Below are 18,554 nucleotides of genomic sequence, written 5' to 3'. Positions count from 1 at the left end.
CAAAGCTTGAAGAAGAATCCCTTTGCGCTACTCTCCTTCTTCTTCTTCTCCTTCATGGGTTCCCTCCTTCTTCTTTGTAGTTGTCCCCTCTCTTCTTGTGGTGGATTGGTGGTGGCAGCGACCTCTCTCTCTCTCTCTCTCTCTCTCTCTCAATCTCCCTTGTGCACGATGATCTCTCTCACTTCTTCTCTCTATACACTCTTCATCAACATAAAGAAAGAGAGAATTAAAGAAAATAGAAAAAAAAAGAGAGAATAGATAATGTACTTACCTCAAAGCTTGAAGAAGAATCCCTTCGCACTACTCTTCTTCTTCTTCTTCTCCTTCACGGGTTCCCTCCTTCTTCTTTGTAGTTGTCCCCTCTCTTTTTGTGGTGGATTGGCGGTGGCAGCGACCTCTCTCTCTCTCTCTCTCTCTCTCTCTCTTTCTCTCTCTCTCTCTCTCTCTCTCTCTCTCTCTCTCTCAATCTCCCTTGCGCACGTTGATCTCTCTCACTTCTTCTCTCTATACACTCTTCATCAACAAAAAGAAAGAGAGAAGTAAAGAAAAGAGAAAAACAAAGAGAGAATAGATAATACACTTACCTCAAAGCTTGAAGAAGAATCCCTTCGTACTTCTCTCATTTTTTTCTCATTCGGGAGTTCCTTCCTTCTCCTTTACACTTGTCTCCTCCCTCTTCATGGATGGTGGCAGTGGCAACGGCCTCTCTCTCTTTCTCTTGCTTGTTTACAAACCTGTAAAATGCCATGCTCGGGTTTTGACAAATTTTTATGAAGCCCCTCTCTCTCCTGTTTTTTATTTCTCTCCATCTCTCTCTTCCTTCCCCCTTCTTCTCTCTATTTCTCTCCCCCCTTCCCTCCCCACTCTCACTCAACTCATCTCATTGCAAAGACAATCAAAGATAGAAAATAAAAAGCTTAAGAAACAAAGATATTGAAAGAAATGTCACCCCACCTCTCTTTATCTCTCTCTCCCCCTCTCCCTTTACTTTTCTTTATTAACCTTCTCTCTCATTCTCTCATTGTTTTCCTATTTCTCTCTCCCTCTCTTGCTCTCTCTGTTTTTTCTCTCTATCTCTCTTTCTTCCTCTCTCTCTCTCTTCTTTTCACTCTCCTTCCTCTCTTTAGCTCACCCTTCTTTTCTACGTCCTCCTCCTCTCTTCCTTCCCTCTCCCTCTCTCTATTTCTCTCCCTCTCCCATCTCCCTCTCTCTATTTCTCTCCCTCTCTCTTTATCTCTCTATTTCCCTTTCTTTGTTTCCTCTCTCTTTGTTTTTTCCCCTCTCTCTCTCGTTGTTTCTCTCACTCATCCTCTCCCCCTCCCTTCATCTCTCATTTCTCTCTTCCTCTTTCTCTTTATTTCCTTTCTCTACCTTTTTCTCTCTTTCTCTCCCTTCATTATTCTCCCTTTTTTCCTCCCTCCCTCTCTTTCCATGTATCTCTTTGCAAAGAAAAACAAAAAAAGAAAACAAGATAACACAAAAATAAAGCAAGAAGAGGCAATGTACCCATCTCAAAGGCCTGAAGATGAAACCCTTTGTACCTTCTCTTTGCACCTTCCCTCCCTTCTCTGTTGCACACTTCTCTTTCTTCTTCATATATAGTGGTAGCGGCATGGTGATGAGCTCCTCTCTCTCTCTCTCTCTCTCTCTCTCTCTCTCTCTCTCTCTCTCTCTCTCTCTCTCTCTCTCTCTCTCTCTCTCTCTCTCTCACAAAGCTTTAAGCTCTCTCGCTCTCTCTTTCATTCTTTCTCGCAAATGTTTTCTCGGTGAATGTTACGCTCGGGTTTCCAAAACTTTTTCCCCAGACCGGCGTCGCTATTTGCGTCGCTATATGCGTCGCTATTAGCGTCGCTATTTGCGTCGCTAAAAGCGTTGCTATATGCGTCACTATTTACGTCTCTATTTATGTCGCTATTAGCGTCTCTATTTACGTCGCTATTAGCGTCGCTATTTACGTCGCTATTAGCATCGTTACGATACAAATAACGACGCATGTAGCGACACTAATAGTGACGCAAATAGAGACGCATATAGCAACGCTTTTAGCGACACCGTTTTTTTGCGTCGCAAATGGCCGTCGCTATTGCCCCATTCCCTTGTAGTGAACCAAGCTCAGAGATAGCATCTAAATGCATAAGACATCTCATAGCCAAGACCGCACATCATGAGAGCACCAAGAGCATGTAAGCGGTCAAGCATCTGATAACATCCAAGTACATCATGTACAAACCCAAATCAATCTCTAACAAGCCAAGAAACATCCAAAAGAGGTTCCAAAGTATCCAAGTACAAGCCTAATTGAATCTCCAAGTGGCAAAGAAGCTCAAACAATGTAGGTAGCATGCATCACTAACATATGCTTCAAAGCATGTATCAACGGGTCATGCATAGACCATAGATATAACCTATGTCACAAAGCATACCAATGTAGACCAATGTTAACCAAGTGCTGACCAATACAGAGCTCAAAAAAGGCTCAAAATACTTTCGAGAACCAACCAAGACATTTTCCAACCTCCATTTAGATCCAAATAATCATAAGAAGAATTTGGGAAGCACCCGAGACCAATAGGCATAACATAACCTTAGTTAAATAGCTTCAGCCCTGCTCTATTACAGCAATAAATTCACTATCAAACTAACCATAAACATGGCCAAAATCAGCACCAAATCAATGGCATATCATATGCATAGCTTCCCATAAAATCTGGTCATAATTCGGGTACCAAGTGGTATCAATAGCTAGTACCAAGTAAGCATAAATATCAAATGTCATATCATACGTATAGCTTCCCATAAAATCAGGTCATGATTCGGGTACCAAATGGCATCAATAGATAGTACCAAGAAAGCATAAACATCAAATGCTAATGTAGCACTATTTGGGGCTGCTTGTGGACTATTATGAGAGCCTTGGACTAAATTATATCAAACCCAAATGTCAATGCCATGGTTGAAGCATGCTCCTATGCCTTAAATGAGACCTTTGTGTAGTGCCAATAGTCTGAAGAGGTGTTGGAGATGAAGGCCACATTTTTGGTAGGCTGAGAAAATGGGGCAACCTGTTGAAATCACATTTTTGATGTTTCTAAGGGAGTTGGGCATTACTTGATAGTTAGGGAGCTTTTATGGCTCCCAAAGAAGCTTTCCAAGAGGCCTCAATAGGCATAGAAGAGAGAGAGCTCAGTTCTAAACCTTCATGGACTGAGCCATGGCTGCCCTATTCTTCAAACCCTATGGACTGAAATAAAGAGTGGAATGAGAGCTCCAGTACTTGTTGATGAATGCCCTGAGGTCTCCCAAGAAGAGCCAATGCTTGCTTGAGAAGGCTCAAACTGACCGGAAGCTTGGAAGGTGTGCGTATCGCTGCCAAGAGTGAAGACAAGAGTGTAGGTATTCGAATGAATGCTGAGGGAGTGCCCGACAACATTCAAGACCTTGAAGAGCCAAGCTATGATACCAGTTGAAAGGTGAGAAGGATCGAGCAAGAGAACATGGAGGTGAGAGTTATGGCGGATGGAGCAAGAGCAAGAAAGAGAGAGACTCTAAATGTGGGAACTCCAACAATCACAATGTGTGACCGGACTTCCATTTATTCAAATGTCACTAAAAGAATAAAGAATGAAGTGATAGTGATGGGCATCCGCCACTTGTAGTGTCCAGGTGTGAGTATTGTTAGTGTAGTAATACATGGGTAGCTAGGTGCAGGCACCTTTACCCAACATTCACAAGGAAAAAAATGGCAAAAATACCAACAAAAAAAAATAAAAATTAATATGAAAAAATCCATGTATTGAAATGGAGAAAAATGAAAAGAGAAGATGTCAGGAGAATTAGTGGGACAGTTTTGTTAGGTCAAAATGGAGTTTCGATGGTGTTAGGGGGCATTCATATGGAAAAAAATAGAAAAAATAAGCATAAAAATTCACGAGAAATTTAATAAAAGAAAATAGATAGGCCAAATCAAGGTGGGGAAAAAGGAAATTCATGCAGGGCACGAAGTCGGATACTGTTGTCAAATCAAAACTGAATTCTGAGGTGGTAAAGGCAAGTTTACATGAAAAAACAGTAAAAAATGCACACGAGAGTTCTCAAAATTACAAAAAAATAATACTGAAAAAATTGGACATCAGAATGATGGGAAGTAAAAAGAAAAAATATCATGAGGAAGGTGTAGGTTAGGGCTCGCACATTAGATTGTTGTTCCAAAGCAAATAAGACACGTTCGCATGGAAACATGTTAAATGGACAAAAATTTGTTCAAAAATTAATAACTCATGCTCTGTACCTCGAAAAAATAGGGTACTCTAAAAAGAAAAACCATCTAGTTCAAAGAGACAAACAGAGCTGGAAGGTCAGATTGGAAGTTTGGTGAACGTAGGGTGCGTTCACATGAAAAAGTGGCAAAACAAAGAAAAAAGGCAAACAGACAAGGAACAATCCCAAGACGGGTTGAAAAGAGGATGGGTGGGAGGGGAAAGAACCCCATTAGGGCAGAAAGAGGACTTGGTATGCTCAAATAGTCTGAGAGGGATGTTTCCATGAGGATATGCATAGCGGACACCCAAGGACACATCCCCACACTTAAGACCTTAATAGCTTAGATTATCAATGCAACAAGGACCTAACACATGATCATAACCCATATACATACATCCCCACACTTAAAGCATATTTGGCTCTTGAAATCAAAAGGGACAGGGTTATAAAAACTTGGCCCAATTTGCAAATGATCGAGGGAAAGCGTCACTGTCGCATGAAGGATTGTGGTCGTCGTTTGGTAGGAGCTACTAGGGCTTGCCACAGCACATTCATCCAGCATGGCAAGGACCATGCAATAGCACCTAGGGAGGTAGCTTTATTGTTGAAATATTGGTTAGTTTGTCTATACACAGCACTCAATCTCGACAGTCACTCATGTTGAAATGATAGATTAGTCACTTAATCCATGGCACATGTCACTCAAAGAATAATCATTAAAACCAGTAGCTCACATCTAATTTCACAATTGACAAAGGGAATAGTTCTAAGGAAGTATGGCAATGTGCAGAGTTGATGGTGTATCCGTGTGTCCCAACCCATGTGGCATATATGCAAGAAGGAAGGACAAGGAGCCTTATTGTGCAGTGTGTCAAAGAGAAGGAGGTGTAGAGTGATGGCAGAGAAGGTTTATTCCTTGTGTGCATCGAAAAATGAGAACGTACATGTCTGCAAGTGTTGAAGCATCCCTCAATCCTCACCTCTCACTTGATGAAGGGAAATCAATCACGCTCACAATCCTTGTCTATCTTACGCTCTGTTGATGATAATAGGAGGGCATCAAGAGTTCTTCATATCCTGTTGATTGAATCCTTACTAACACTTGTGCAAAGGTTGTATGACTTGTGCACAATTGATGGTGCAATGGTGCATCCCACCTTATTGTGCCAACATACGATGCAAGAAGGAAGGCCAAGGAGCCTTATAGTGCCGTGCATAGGAACAATTTTGTGCTTTGTGCATTGAGAGGCCCATCCTGTACGTGCAACTCTCCATTCACACATCTCACCTCTCTATTGGATATAAAGGCAAGGACTGGTCACTCACCCCACCCTTTGTATCATGCTCTATCAATGAATATAGAGGGCAACCCATACTCGCATCCCCATCTGGTTAGGATGAAAGCTCACATTGCTCAAGGTTTGTTGATGAAGATAAGCTTCATCTAGTTGATGATGTCAATGCAAATCGGTTGATGAAGAGGCATACCCAAGGAGATAGCCAACAAGTCTAGTACTTGGATTGCATATGAGAAATATTGTCCGTTGTTGGAGGAGTTAGCGCACCAAGGGAAGCGTCTTTGGAACTTCTACTGCAAGATTTCTACTAGAGATTTAGTTGTCCTAGACTATGGGGTGTTACAACCTTTTCCACAGCGTACTTCCCATCTAAGGGTGTGTGCCACCTTTCTTAGAATGAAGCCTATTATGATAGGGAATTTCTTCATTTTCTCCCATAACAATTTTGTTTTCATTTTTTTTTTCTTTTTATTGCTCTACTCCGAAGGGTGTTTTTACCCTTTTTTGAAAGAATAGGTCGGCATGACAGGGATGTAAGTCCTTTTCTCCCATAATCGATATATATTGATTTTTTTTTCTTTCTTTTCTTTGGAAAGAGGAGAATGGCAATAGTACCATGTATCAAAACCATCCTCGCCACCTCTCCTGGATCAGAAGAAAAAGAAGCCAAGAAGGATTGGAAGGTTGTTCTGAGGGGTCAATAGAAACGAAGCCACATCATCAGGATCAACAAGATGGTTATTAGGAGCATGAGGTAAAGTCATATCGACTGTCATACAAGGAATGAGGAAGCTATCGATGGTGATTTCCAAGATCCCCATGGAGGGTAATACATCTTGAGGTGATAGCCATTAATCATCAAGAAGGAATCATCCAAAGAATTGACTATCCAAAGAGCCATTAAGGTGACGAAAAGTACCTTATAAGGGCCCATCCATCATTGTTGAAGCTTGCCTCGAAATTTGGTCGAATTGTGAATCATAGGCTAGGACTAAGTCGCCTTCTTTGAACTGATCCTTCTACTTGATGAAGCTATCATGATAGGCCTTTCTACGAGCTTGCATGGCTTCCATGCATTGTAGAGCCTCCTACGAATCTCATCTAGACATTTTGGATGCAAGAGATGGCATTGTAGTGACTCCTCATCTCCCAAGCATTCTTTGATAGCCATGCACAAAGAGGGTAGCTCAAGTTCCACAGGAAATAACGCCTTATGTTCCATACACTTGTTGGAAAGGGGTTTGTCCTTGTAGCAACCTTATGGCATTAGGGGAGTTTTGAGGTCTCAAAGATGCCGTGTAAGTGATCCTAGAGAGAGAAAATATTTTTCGAAATAAAATTATTTTTTATTTTATTTTTTTAATATTTTGGTAAGTAAATTTATAAAAAATGGTTAATAAGTCATTGTCATGATATTCTCGTGGGGTCACATCAAACCTAGAAATCTAGGCCGCCATAAAGGTGACAAAGATTGTCATAATCAAGATCTTACTCATCCTCATTAAAGTGAAAACTAATATTCAATTTGAATTTTTTTCGACATTTGATTACTTCCCTCCATTATCACTCTCTTCTTTCTTTCCCATTCTTACTACTTTCTTCTTCGTTTTCCTTCTTATTTCTAATTCGCATACTTTTTCAATCCAATCTTCTAATCACATCCGTAGCTAAGGATCAATCATCCAATGATCTCGATAGCTCTAGTAAAAGGCATCTCTATCATCTTTATATTGAGTTGGATAGTGAGTATGAACCAATAAGGAAGAGAACAAAACCCATTACCATTACAGAGTTTATGAAACATATACTCAGGTTTGAAGGAAAGAAGAATCTTGATCTTTAGTTAGATGGCAGGCTATATCCCAAAGATCCTAGCAAAAATAGCACTTCGTCTTTCTATAATAGCTCTTCATTGTTGAGATTCATTGGTGATGGTTAGAATGTGTTTCTAGGCTATACACTTAACTTGGTTGTAGAAAAGAATGTCCTCAAATTGGAGAACCATCTTTTATCAAAACATAACAATGAGTTAGTGCAGAAGCTAGAAGGCTATCAATAAAGGATTCATTTGTTGGAGAAACACATCAAATCTTATCAATGAAAGCAAACTATTTTAGGACTTTGCAATCGACAAAATGCTCTTAGAAATTAATTTGAGAGTCTCAGACGAGGAGGAGGTTGTTGTAGTAAAAGAATCCAGTAACAATGTACATTTTTGTTCCACTTTAAAAATATGAAATATGACTTTGTTTATAATTAAATGTATTGATTTATGATGTTGATTTTGTTTAGGTCTCTTCTTCAACCGAATGCAAGTGAAAGAGATTCTTTCAAAGCATCTCACTTTATCATCATCTTCTTCCTTCAGTAGCTTCAAAAGATATTTTGGAGAAGAAGAAATTTAAAAAGGCAAAGAAACAATACTTTGAGTCATTTATAAAGGATCTCTCTTTGGATATTGAGTTAGTGTAGAAGACACTAGATAATATTGGTATCATTCGAGATGCTTATATACAACTTTTCCAACTTTTACAGCCAAATATGAAGCAAGGACAAGTACTAATTGCATACTTCCAAGGCCATTTGTGATTAGAACTATTAGACAGAGAGTGAATAACAAGGTAATGGAGATTCTGGGTGAGCCTTTCCATATCAAGACTAGCTTCAAGGGCAAGAAAAAGGAAGTTCTATTCAATGAATTTAACAATATTTTCCTTGACTTTCCCACCCTACAATGCTAAATGATTAGATTCTATGACCTGCTAGAAGAGGCACAAGGAGTGGCTAGATTTGTGGTCAAACTTGATGAAAGTGAGATTCTAAAATGTACAAAACTAGAGAGGGTCTCTATTACCTTGATGAATAGAGCACTTTCATCAGATGATTACAACCACTCAATGCCATTTAGTGTTCAATCGGAACACAATATCTAGTGGCTAAGAGCATTCGAAGTAGATACATAGGATTTTGATATATTGTATTGGGTTTTTCATCGAACACCAATACATGATGTTATTAAGAGACAACAAGCAGAACAAGAGATATTTGTTGAAGGATTTGGAAACTATAAGATTGAGTGGCACATTGCTGGTGACTTAAAGACACTTAAATGTATGTGCAATGTATCAAAGGGAGCCAAATCTAGATCTCCTTGCCTATATTGCATGTCCCTAGTTGGAGAGTTGAACTCAAGCAATTGAAATAGATCTCCCTCTAGGAACAACAAGGATCCACATTTTAATCCAATCCTAGATATTCCTTTAGTGATCCACATTTTAATCCAATCCTAGATATTCCTTTAGTGAATGCCAATATTTGTACACTTCATATGCTTTGTAGGATAATTGAAAAGCTTGTTCATCTTTATATAGGATTCGCATGGAAGCTAAAGCCATTATCAGCTAACCAGATCTTGAAAACTCTAAGGATGGCAATTGTGTCCCCAAAAAGCCATCTATTGGTGGAGTGAAGTTTAGAAGGTTCCTAGACTTTCATGGGAGACTTGGTAAGATAAACTCTAAGAATGGTGGCTCAACTATTAGATACAATCAATGGAAGTGCCTACATAATGCAGTTAAGGATCATGCTGATAATGGACAAGCTCGGAATAGAAAAGCCAATGTTTGAGAAACACTAGACAAAGTATTCTTTGATTGTGATAAAACAGAGTGGAATGATAATGATCTCAAAGACTTCAAAAACCAATTGAACCTTTTTAAAAAGGCAATGACAAAAGCTTGGGGTAATCAATACTTCACTCACTATATGGTAATAAGTTTGCATATGTATGTCTCTTTATTGTTTGACTCATATAGGGTTTTCTAATTGAATTTCTTTATTTGTTAACTATACAGGATATTTTATACAAATATGCTCCATATTTTATTAAGAAATATGGATCTCTATCTATTTGGTCAACCCAAGGTATAGAAAAATCACATTATCAAGCAAGAACAAAATACTTTAGACACACAAGACATGGAGTGGAAGATATAAAGTAAGTTTACTAGCGGTATTTCAATGGTTCTACAGACAAATTTGGCACAAATTCAAGCTCAAAGACACAATCGCATCATGTAATACATCATCTTTGGCAAGGACTATATCGATTATTACCCAAAGAAGAAAAGAGGGATATTTAAACTCGTGGGCAAAGCAAAGATATTCTGAATGGTTACAAAATAGACAAAGAAATGGAAAAAGATGGATTTCAAGAAACCCTTAACATCTTTTAGTCTGACTCTATTGCAAAAGAGTCTTTAGTTTCAAGGAATTCACTGGGTCCTCTAAGGGAATATTTTGTTTCATCCCACTCAATGAGACCTCTACATTTCAGGAACTCTTATTTTCTATAGCCTAGAAGGAGCTTCAAATTATTGGCATCTCCTACATGGGAGAGCAAATAAGAGGCAAGAACTCTAAAGTATCCTACCCTAGATCCACTATATCCAGGCATGATGCCAAAAACTCTTACAGCTTCTTCCTTCTTGAAAGGGAGCAACGGATCGAAGGCTCGACTTGAGAGCTATAGCGGGAGAGCAAGAGCAAGAAAGGGAGAGACTAGAAATGGGAACTCCAATAGTCACAATTTGTGACCGGGCCTTCCTTTATTCAAACTGTCACTAAAAGAATAAAGAATAAAGTGACGGGTGGGCGCTTGCCACCTGCAATGTGCAGTGGCGGTGACTGTCAGTGTAGTAATAGATGGGCGGCTAGGCAGTGGCGCTTTTACCCCCAACAACCTCCCACTTAAAGGCGAATCTGTCCCAGTGAGGAGTGAAAAGAAAAAGAAAAAAGACAGTACAACATGTACACATGTACAACAGGATGAGGAAAGATGTCATCTCATCCCACGCCCATCAACCTCCTGAGGAAGGAAAAGCACTCTATAGAGAGGCTTTTCGTGAGCAGATCTGCAGGATTCTGGTTAGTCAAGATCTTGACAAGATCAATAGACTTGCCCTCAATGACCCCACGTATGAAGTGATACCTCACCTCAATGTGTTTTGTCTTCACATGGAAGACCGGATTCTTGGCTAACTCAATAGCACTCATAGAATCCGAATGTAGTGTAGGGATAGCATCAATACAAAGGTCAGCAACTAAACGACCCAACCAAATGGCCTCCTTGCAAGCCTCTGTGGCTGCAACACACTCGGCCTCTGTAGTAGAAAGGGACGTGTATTTCTGCACCCTGGACATCCAAGAAAGAGCACCTCCAGCATAGGTGAATACATAGCCGGAAGTGGACTTCCTACTATCAGCATGTCTTGCATAATCAGAGTCAGTGTGCCCCACGACTCCTATATCCTGGCTGCCATAGCATATATGCATATCTTCAGTGTCCTTCAGGTACCTCATGATACCCTTCACAACATCCCAATGCTTCTTGCCAGGTGTAGCCATATAGCGTGCCACAACACCAACTACAAAGACAATATATGGATGAGTGGCTATCATGGCATACATAAGACTGCCCACTATGGATGCATAGGGAATCTTCGCCATCTCGGCCCTCTGCTCATCTGACTGTGAACAATCAGCTTGTGATACCTTCACATAAGAAGGGAATGGACAGTCAATAGGCTTTATGTCCTGCATGCGGAAGCGTTCAAGGACTTTATGAATGTATTCCCTCTGTGACAAGTAGAGGAGTCCCTAATGCCTGTCACATCTAATGCACATACCAAGTATATGAGCAGCATGTCCCAGATCTTTCATCTCAAAGCTCTTCTTGAGCTGAGCCTTAAGAGCATCTAGCTCATCTTGAGCTTTCCCTGCTATCAGCATATCATCCACATAGAGTACCAAAATCAATTAAAAACCATCACAGGCTTTCTTTGTGTAAAGACACGAATCCATAGCACTCTTGCTATAGCCATGTGACTGCATAAAGGCATCAAACTTATGATACCACTCCCTACGTGCCTGTTTCAAGCCATAAAGACTTTTCTTCAATTTGCACACTAGGTGCTCCTTGCCAGGTTCTGCAAAGCCCTTAGGCTACTCCATATAAATCTCATCATACAAGTCCCCATGTAAGAAAGCCTTCTTGACATCCATCTAGTATAAATCCAAGTCAAGTTGAGCAACCAAAGCCAAGACTAAGAGCAGGGTGGTCATCTTAACCACAAGAGAAAAGACCTCATCAAAGTCCACACCATGCTTCTGCTTAAAACCCTTTGCTACCAATCTAGCCTTGTATTCCGGCTTGGGGTGTCCAGGGGTGCTTTTTAGCTTCTACACCCACTTACATGGCAAAGCCTTCTTGCCTGTAGGCAAGAAAACCAAATTCCAAGTGTCATTCTTATGCAGGGAGTCTATCTTAGTCTGCATAGCCCTCTCCCAGGAGTGACTGTCACCCCTGCGCATAGCCTCATCATAAGTGAAAATCTCTCCTGCATTTGTAACCAAGACATAATGCATCGAGGGTTGAAATATATCTGGTAGACGTCTATCTCTAGTAGACCGTCTCATGGTAGGCTCTGCTGCCTGCCTAGCTGCCTGTCCAACGCCCTGACCATGAGCATCTACTGCAGCTGTAGGCTGTCCAACTGGCTGTGCGGGAGCTCTCAACTCCTCCTGAAATATGACCCTGTGGATCTCAATAACTCTCTTAGGCTACCTATGCATCTTATCTTCATGGAAGACTACATCATGACTGCAGATGCTTTCCGTGCGTGCGGATCCCAGAGACGGTAACCCATCTCGCCTACATCCCCATAACCAAGGAAAATGCATTTGACACTCTTGGGATCCAGTTTACTTCTCTTGTCCCTGGGCACATGGCAAAATGCCTCACATCCAAAGACACGGAGATGCGGATAAGAGGGGGGTTTTCCAGTCCATACCTCCTCTGCAACCTGGAAATCCAAACCACTAGAAGGTGATCTATTTATGACATGCACAGCTGTACTAACTGCCTCAACCCAAAAGCTCTGTGGTAGGCCTGCATGACTAAGCATACTACGTACACACTCCTAGATGGTTCTATTCATACGCTCAGCCAAACCATTCTAGGAGGGGGGTGTAGGGGGCGGTCAACTGCGCTTAATAATACCCCTCTCATCACATAACTGCTCAAAAGCGCATGAGACATACTCATCCCCATTATCTGTCCTTAGGCATTTTAGCCTATACCCAGAATGGTTCTCAACAAATGCAAGCCATCTCTAAAACACAGCCAAGACATTGGATTTCAGCTTAATGAGATAAGCCCAAACTTTCCGTGAAAAATCATCTATGAACGTAACAAAATACTTTGCACCACCCATAGACTGTCAAGGCATGGGCCCACAGACATCCAAATGTACCAATGCCAAGGGCTCACTCATGCCTGGCCTACCAGACTTCTTATGCATAGACCTAGTTTCCCTGCCATAAAGACAATGCTCACATGAATCAAAACATGCATAATCAAGGGGCAGTAAGTACTACAAACCAGAAAGCATTTTCATTCCCTTCAAAGATAGATGGCCCAAACAAGCATGCCAAAGAGATACATGTGGGATAGAACCCACAGACAAAACATGATACATGTGGGATAGAACCCAAACAAGCATGCCAAAGAGATACATGTGGGATAGAACCCACAGACAAAACATGATCAAGGGAAGAAGTTGATAGAATCAAGGGATAGAGGCTGCCAGCCTTGGCACCTCTCGCAATCACAAGTCTGCCACGAGTGATCTTCCATGCAGAGTCTCCAAAACATACATGATATCTTGCGTCATCAAGCTATCCAGCTGACATGAGACTGTGTGTCAAACATCTGCTAGTGAGTAGGCACACCCCCCAGTCAACGGGGCAAAGTGTTCCTACCACTACCAAAACTTGACACAAGTAGGTGTCAGTTCACAAAGATAGGGATCCAAAATTGAGACTTAGCTCATAAGCATATAGTGAACCAAGACATATGATGTATCATCCCAAAAGGTAAGAAGTCCCACAGTCTCAAGTGTCTATAACTGCTCAATGGCATGCAACGGCTCAATGCATAAAAGTACCACCTCCTCAATGTCTGATAAGCATTCAAGAATGCTCCCATTGGCACAAAATCTATATATACGAGCTCAAGAGCTCAAGCCAAGGCAAGACACAATGCCAATGACATAAGTCCATGACAATACATCAATAGTACATCCCAAACATGTAGGCGTTAGAGCATCCGTATGTAGCATCCGTAAGCATGTAAGACATCAAATACATCCCAATCCAAACTCTGACAAGCCAAGTAACATCCAAGACTACTCGAGATAATCCAAAATGCATCCAAGGTGGAGCTTCAATGAGCACTCAAGCTCAATGTATGCATAGGGTAATCAACCGTGACATGAGCATCAAGCCGTAGGCAACGGGTATGCATAAACCCAAGAAGCATCACTGTCAAAGCATATACCAATGTCAATAAGTGCGGGCTGAAATAAGCTCAAGCTTCCAAAAGCATCTGGATTCAATGACATACCCAAAGTCGTCCCTCGATGATTAATACATCATAGCATAACCCAAGACATACATCCGGAACCAATAGGCATATGTCAAAGCATGAAAGATAGCTTCAGCCCAAGAGTATTCAGAATGCATTTACTGTTATAAACTGTGTATTTCCAGCCCCAAAATCAGGCCAAAATCATAGCATTACATGTAGCTTCAATCCCCCAATCAATCGGGATGCAATAGGCATCAAACCGGTTATATAGTCATGCCCAAACAAGCATAGGCATACAAATACATACTATCTCAGACCTGAAATCTATTGTAAAATATTTCTTCATCAGAATTTGGCAAATCTGACATCACCATCACGTCCGAAGCATGCCAGAACCCCAAGTTAGACTCTTACCTTGCCTGAATCGGGTTCCGAATGCCCGAGATATGACAAAAAGTGTGATTTGTGGGCCAGATTTTGAAACAGGCATAAAAAAAACATGAGCTGGCTAGGGGGGTCTACTGTTCCATGTGTCAACAATGGGGCCCAAAGGGGACACAAATGAGGGCCAAAGAAGGCCTACACCAAGCCTCAGCAAGCCTTGATAGGCTGGAAGTAAGATCCAAGTGAAGGAAGCTCCAAGAGGTGTGAGCTATGGCTGCCCACAACTTGTTTACAACCTGTGAGACCTGAGAACTAAAGTAAACCCTGAAGAAAATGATCAAATACCTCTGATGTAATGCCCTGAAGGTGCCCAACAATGCCAGGAAGGTGCTCGGGAAGCCGGGGAGTGATGGGAGCTCGAAGGAGTCAGATATCGCTGCCGGGAAGGAGACCCAATGCAAGTAGGGAGTCGATGGGATGTTGAGAATGCCATGAACCAAGCTTAAGAGTCAAAAACCAAAGCTCTGATACTAGTTGAAAGGGAGTGACGGATCGAAGGTTGGACTCCAGAGCTATGGCGAGAGAGCAAAAGCAAGAAAGGGAGAAACTAGAAATGGGAGCTCCAACAGTCACAATGTGTGATCGGGCCTTCTTTTATTCAAACTGTCACTAAAAGAATAAAGAATAAAGTGACGGTGACGGACATCCGCCACCTGCAGTGTGCAGTGGCGGTGACTGTCAATGTAGTAATACACGGGCGGCTAGGAAGAGGTGCCTTTACCCCCAACACTTCTCTACCAAAATTATATTATCTCAACCTCTATTGAAAGCTTTCAAAGTCATTATTGGTAAGCTTGGAGAGCTTAACAACCTACTATGATAAATTGTAACTATTTGATTATTTAAGCTTCCAATATAATGACCAAGGCCTTGACTTTTGCCAAGCTTCAATGGCCTTGAGCCCTTGGCTCTTCCAAGAAAGTTGTCTGCATCTTCAATTTCTATCTGCACAATAAACCACAATAGCATAAGATATCAATAGATAAATATCCAAAAATATTTGTGTATAATGCCTAACATACTCTATTATAAATCACAATGGATATCTTAGAATTATCTTTCATACCTTAGGGTTTTCATATTCTTCAAGAAGACTATCATCATATAGATTTATTGAACTTTTTGGTTTCTCCTCTAATGGAGACTTCAGTTTCTCTTTATACCCCATGTCATCAATACCAAGTCTTTGTTGAATTTGTAAGTACTCTTCCTCTGAAGGTATCCATCCCTCCCTTTTCATATTCCACGATGTGATTAATACAAGAATGCAAGGCTACAAAATTGTCTTGAAAATTCTCTCCCTCTACATCAAGAGTTGCTAGCAATTCCTCTTCATAACCTATAAAATTATTATCATTTTGTCCCCATGCAACAAGGATTACCAAGCAGTAATCTTCTCTAAGATAAAAAAGGTGTTGAATATCATTTATCAATACATATCTCTTTTTGTTGATGAGATAGCTGGGAAATGTTGGGACACATTCAAGAGGACATGTTTCAATCTCTACACTCAACTCTATCTGTTTTTCCTCCACTTTTGTAATGTTCTCACTTTTAAACAAAGCAACATCAAATCCTTGCACTAATTGGTTCTCAATATCCTCCTGAAACATTTCACCCTTCTCTTCAACTTCTTTGTCTTTGCATGGAATATCCTCCATCTTCTTCTTTTGTGTTGTGTTTGAAGAACAACTATCTATATATTGAAGATATACAAGAAATCCAACATCCTTCTGTACAAGAAGACATTGTTGCTGATTCTGATGAAAAGGGCAATCTTCTTTCCACTTCTTGAATTCTTCATCAATAAGGCTAAACCTTGTTTGCAAAGTTATTCTAGTAGCATTAGAGGCTTTCGTTACATCACTATAATGGACAAATCTCTCAATCTCTAGGCCTTCCACATTTCTATCATAAAACACCTTAAACCCCTTCATTTTATCTTCAAGATCCTTCAAAAGCTCTTGCAAATCAACAGGAACATTGAGCATATCTCTGATGTAAATAAATCTTGATGAATTTCTAGTTGCATGAAGAAAATCAAATAGCTTTTCATCATCACAGGCGACCTCTTGATCCTCCTCCTCCATTCCCTCTAATGAAAACTTCCTTTTAGTCATCCTAATTACTCACAAAAAAAATCCAACAAAATAAGCCTCATAATATACAAATCCAAATTTGCTCATATGCAGTAGACTAAAGAAAGATTGCTAAGAAAATTTAGGAAATACAAGATGAAAGAAATGAATTAAAACTTTATGCAGTAGAGAAAGCATGAAATTCCAAGTCTTATCGATCAAACTTTGTTTAACATTTTCGACTCATGAAACATAAAAACAATGATTCAGACCGTCTGATAGTTCACAAAATCATGTTTCACGCGTCACTTATAAAAAAGAACTTGAGGAATTCGCGTTTTAAATGTACCAAAAACTTGAACAAAACAATGCCTCAAAAATATCAGAATCCCATCGTTTTACATGTTTACCATACCAATATTACAAGAAAAACAAAAAAAAACCATTACAAAATTTCTAAGTCCCTGATATATCTTTCTCCTTTTAAACCTATTAACATCTTCAATGCCTCGAAATTCATGATTGCAAAGAAAAATATTTTAAAAAGTGTAATACCTGATATTTGCAGGCCTTGCTCTTGAGAATAAATGGTTTCTTGTAAGCATATGCTTAGTTTGGCTTCTGATGCTTACAAGATAAAAAGCTGGTCAAAGACAAGACAAGATACATGAAAGAAATAATAACCAAGACACGAACCTGAGTGTTCATATATATATATATGCCAACGGTCACTGCACGTTTGATCAAAACATACACTACACTAATTCAGAGGACGTGCACTTAAAATGAAAAAGAAAAATGAAGAAACTTGAAAATCGGAACCATAAAAGCACTATCATACCGAAAAAGTAAGTGACACATGGCACAACTTCCCATGCAAAACAGTCTTTAGTCGCATGTGTGAAATTAACTACGCATTATAGCAGCCACACATGTAAACCAACATTGTTATAAACCCGATTTCTAAACCGCAAAATATTTTTTTCAAAGACAAAACCATCTCTATGCTCATCCATACCAACACAACGCTAATTTGATCGCAGTACAAAATTATTCTTCCGCGCAAGGGTACTAAAGAAGGTTTCATCTACAACATATGCACTCAACACTCAAGAATGTAAGTTTTTTTCTAAAATATGAGTAAGTTCTCAATCACTTCAACACTCCTACTAAATCATCCCCAAAAATGCTAAACGTATGAAACGCGATGGGTGCTAGGTTTCTCTTGTGTCCACATGAGGCCTCCTCGCATTTTATACAACTAAGGCCTGTAAGTTTCTGTTGTAACGTGGGTGCTAGGTAATAGAACTTTGAATCTATTTTAAGTTTCATAAATTATAGAACTTCAAGATTTAAGTAAATAACTAAGTTGAAATGCAAGAATCTCTTTTAATATTTCAAATGCATTTATGTCTATTGGAAAAACATTTACTACAAAGTCAAATTTAAAAAAAATATCAATCAAGAAGGATAAGGATGTTTAGGGTAAATAATTTTGTCCAAAAATTAGTCTAAAAGATGAGTTGATTCTCCTAGAACGTATGAAACACGAAAGTTGTTATGTTATTTTTTCTCAGTAAGGCCATATCGAGTTTCATCCGACTTCATCTTGCATTGTTCCTATTGTGCCGTATGAATCATGATATGGTGTTGAGTTCCCTCTATCTTCAAGGCCTATTTGTGTTTCATACGTCTTCATACTGTTTTATTGAAATTGGATTTAGACTTTGTGATTAGTGTTTGCCTGCTCCTTCATGATTGTAGATATATTGATATGAGAGATTAGGAGATCTTGCCTAATTTGTTAGTTTTTTTTTAATGTTTCCGATGGCTAGAACTAAGTCCACTGCAAGGGAACAAAAAGTTGATCCCAAAGGTCTTGCTTCAAAGATACATCAGTCCTCCAAGCCTTTCAAACTTTCAAGGAAATCAAAGCCAAGAAGAAGGTTCTCAGAGCATGTGAGGTGCCTTAAGGAGGTTAGAAGTGCAATAAAGGCTCTAAATAGTGCAATTTCAAAGTTGTATTTTCAAAGGCTTGTCAGAGAA

This window comes from Lygodium microphyllum, unplaced genomic scaffold (genome assembly GCF_053477565.2).
Source record: "Lygodium microphyllum isolate KBCC unplaced genomic scaffold, Lygodium_microphyllum_v1.1.10 scaffold_31, whole genome shotgun sequence".
In the NCBI taxonomy this organism is placed as follows: domain Eukaryota; kingdom Viridiplantae; phylum Streptophyta; class Polypodiopsida; order Schizaeales; family Lygodiaceae; genus Lygodium; species Lygodium microphyllum.
This window is presented reverse-complemented; position numbering follows the sequence as displayed.